Here is a 3,391-nt window from a genome sequence, read left to right on the forward strand (position 1 = left end):
GTTTTGGGTGATTTTGGAGTGCTTTAGGGTGTTTGGGGTGATTTTTCAGTGTTTTGGGTTGATTTTGGGGTGGTTTGGGGTGTTTTAGGGTGTTTGGGGTGTTTTGGGGTGATTTTGGTGTGTTTTGGGGTGATTTTGGGGTGATTTCGGGGTGTTTTTGGGTGATTTTTGTGTGTTTTGGGGTGTTTTTGGGGTTATTTTGGGGTGTTTTGGGGTGATTTTGGTGTGTTTTGGGGTGATTTTGGGGTGATTTTGGGGTGTTTTGGGGTGATTTTGATGTGTTTTGGGTGATTTTGGGGTGATTTTGGGGTGTTTTGGGGTGATTTTGGTGTGTTTTGGGGTGATTTTGGGGTGTTTTGGGGTGTTTTGGGGTGATTTTGATGTGTTTTGGGTGATTTTGGGGTGTTTTGGGGTGATTTTGGTGTGTTTTGGGTGATTATGGGGTGTTTTGGGATGATTTTGTGGTGATTTTGGTGTGTTTTGGGTGATTTTGGAGTGTTTTGGGGTGATTTCGGGGTGTTTTGGGGTGATTTCGGGGTGTTTTGGGGTGATTTTGGGGTGTTTTGGGGTGATTTTGATGTGTTTTGGGTGATTTTGGGGTGATTTCGGGGTGTTTTGGGGTGATTTTGGTGTGTTTTGGGTGATTTTGGGGTGATTTTGGTGTGTTTTGGGTGATTTTGGGGTGATTTTAGGGTGTTTTGGGGTGTTTTGGGGTGATTTTGATGTGTTTTGGGTGATTTTGGGGTGATTTCGGGGTGTTTTGGGGTGATTTTGGGGTGATTTTGGGTGTTTTGGGGCCCCGCAGGGTCTCTTCCTGCACGTCACCAACCGGGAGCACTTTGGGCACTTGCTGGTCACCAACAGCTACAACAGCAGCCGGAGGCACCCGGACCTCCTGCAGCTGCCCCACAACACCCAGGTACCCACTGGCACCCATTGGCACCCATTGGCACCCATTGAAACCCATTGATACCATTGGCACCCATTGGCACCCATTGACACCCATTGAAACCCATTGATACCATTGGCACCCATTGACACCCACTGGCACCCATTGGCACCCATTGAAACCCATTGACACCCATTGATACCCATTGACACCCATTGACCCCATTGGCACCCATTGACCCCCATTGACACCCATTGACCTCATTGGCACCCATTGACCCCATTGGCACCCAATGACACCCTTTGACACCCATTGACCCCATTGGCACCCATTGACCCCATTGACACCCATTGACCCCACTGATACCCATTGACCCCATTGGCCCCCATTGACTCCATTGGCACCCATTGACCCCATTGGCACCCAATGACACCCATTGATACCCATTGACCCCATTGGCACCCATTGAAACCCATTGGCACCCATTGACACCCATTGACACCCATGGACCCCATTGGCGCCCATTGATAGCTATTGGCACCCATTGACACCCATTGACACCCACTGGCACCCATTGACACCCATTGGCACCCATTGCAGGACTGGGAGCAGGAGTACCTCCATGAGAACTACAGCCGCATCTTCCAGGAGAGCCTCTATGAGGAGGTACCCCCAAATACACCCCATAGGGACCCCAATGCACCCCATAGGGACCCCAATACCCCATAGGGTCCCCAATACACCCCATAGGGACCCCAATACCCCATAGGGACCCCAATACCCCATAGGGTCCCCAATACCCCATAGGGACCCCAATGCACCCCATAGGGACCCCAATACCCCATAGGGTCCCCAATACACCCCATAGGGACCCCAATACCCCATAGGGACCCCAATACCCCATAGGGACCCCAATGCACCCCATAGGGACCCCAATTCCCCATAGGGACCCCAGTACCCCATAGGGACCCCAATTCCCCATAGGGACCCCAATGCACCCCGTAGGGACTCAAATACCCCATAGGGACCCCAATATACCCCATAGGGACCCCAATTCCCCATAGGGACCCCAATGAACCCCGTAGGGACCCCAATACCCCATAGGGACCCCAAATACACCCCATAGGGACCCCAATACCCCATAGGGACCCCAATTACCCATAGGGACCCCAATACCCCATAGGGTCCCCAATACACCCCATAGGGACCCCAATGCACCCCCTAGGGACCCCAATACCCCATAGGGACCCCAATACCCCATAGGGACCGCAATGCACCCCATAGGGACCCCAATTCCCCATAGAGACCCCAATACCCCATAGGGACCCCAATGCACCATGTAGGGACTCCAATAGAGACCCCAATATACCCCATAGGGACCCACTACCCCATAAGCACCCCAATACACCCCACAGGGACCCCAATACACCCCATAGGGACCTCAAAACCCCATAAGCACCCCAATACCCCATAGGGACCCCAATGCACCCCATAGGGACCTCAGTACCCCATATGGGACCCTGTTGCCATTGGGGGTCCCTATTGGTCCCTATTGATCCACATTGACCCCTATTGATCCCTATTGATCCCAATTGGTCCCTATTGATCCCCATTGCTGCCCATTGGTCCCCATTGATCCCCCTTGCTCCCCATTGGTCCCCATTGACTCCACTGACCCCCATTGCTCCCTATTGATCCCCATTGCTCCCCATTGATCCCTCAGACCCTATTGACCCCCATGGCTCCCTACTGACCCCCATTGCTCCCCATTGACCCCAATAACCCCCATTGCTCCCCATTGATCCCCATTGAAACCCATTGCTCCCCATTGATTCCCATTGCTCCCCATTGATCCCCATTGACCCTTATTGACCCCCATTGATCCCTATTGCTCCCCATTAATCCCCATTGACCATCATTGCTCCCCATTGCTCCCCAGTGGTCCCCATTGACCCCACTGACCCCCACTGCTCCCCATTGATCCCCACTGACCCCCATTGTCCCCCATTGCTCCCCATTGACCCCACTGACCCCCATTGCTCCCCACTGACCCCCATTGCTCCCCATTGACCCCACTGCTCCCCACTCACCCTATTGCTCCCCACTGACCCCCATTGCTCCCCATTGACCCCACTGCTCCCCACTGACCCCATTGCTCCCCACTGACCCCCATTGCTCCCCATTGTCCCCCATTGCTCCCCATTGACCCCACTGCTCCCCATTGACCCCCATTGCCCCCCATTGCTCCCCATTGACCCCCATTGGTCCCTGCTGTCCCCGCCCCCCCTAGCCCTGCCCCGATGTCTTCCGCTTCCCGCTCTTCTCCGGGCGCTTCAGCCGGGAGCTGCTGGAGGAGGCTCAGGAATATGGGGCCTGGAGCCAGGAGCAGGTGAGGGGGGGGCCCCATAGGGGTCTATGGGGGTCTACAGGGGGTCTATGGGGTGCTAAAGGGGGTCTATGGGGGCCTACAGGGGGTCTATGGGGGTCTAAAGGGGGTCTATG

The 3,391-nt window shown here is 54.6% G+C and overlaps 1 long non-coding RNA gene across 1 annotated transcript; it reads left to right on the forward strand.

Annotated features, from left to right (window-relative positions):
* The first annotated feature begins 775 nt into the window (after window positions 1–775).
* On the forward strand, window positions 776–3,267 carry LOC130598563 (uncharacterized). Its single transcript, XR_008972032.1, has 3 exons — window positions 776–919; window positions 1,490–1,555; window positions 3,180–3,267. It is a non-coding gene; the product is annotated as an uncharacterized LOC130598563 (long non-coding RNA).
* The last annotated feature ends 124 nt before the right edge of the window (window positions 3,268–3,391 follow it).

Source organism: Pezoporus wallicus, unplaced genomic scaffold (genome assembly GCF_028554395.1).
Source record: "Pezoporus wallicus isolate ANWC-B61680 ecotype Strahan unplaced genomic scaffold, APGP_CSIRO_Pwel_v1 contig_12716, whole genome shotgun sequence".
Taxonomy (NCBI): domain Eukaryota; kingdom Metazoa; phylum Chordata; class Aves; order Psittaciformes; family Psittacidae; genus Pezoporus; species Pezoporus wallicus.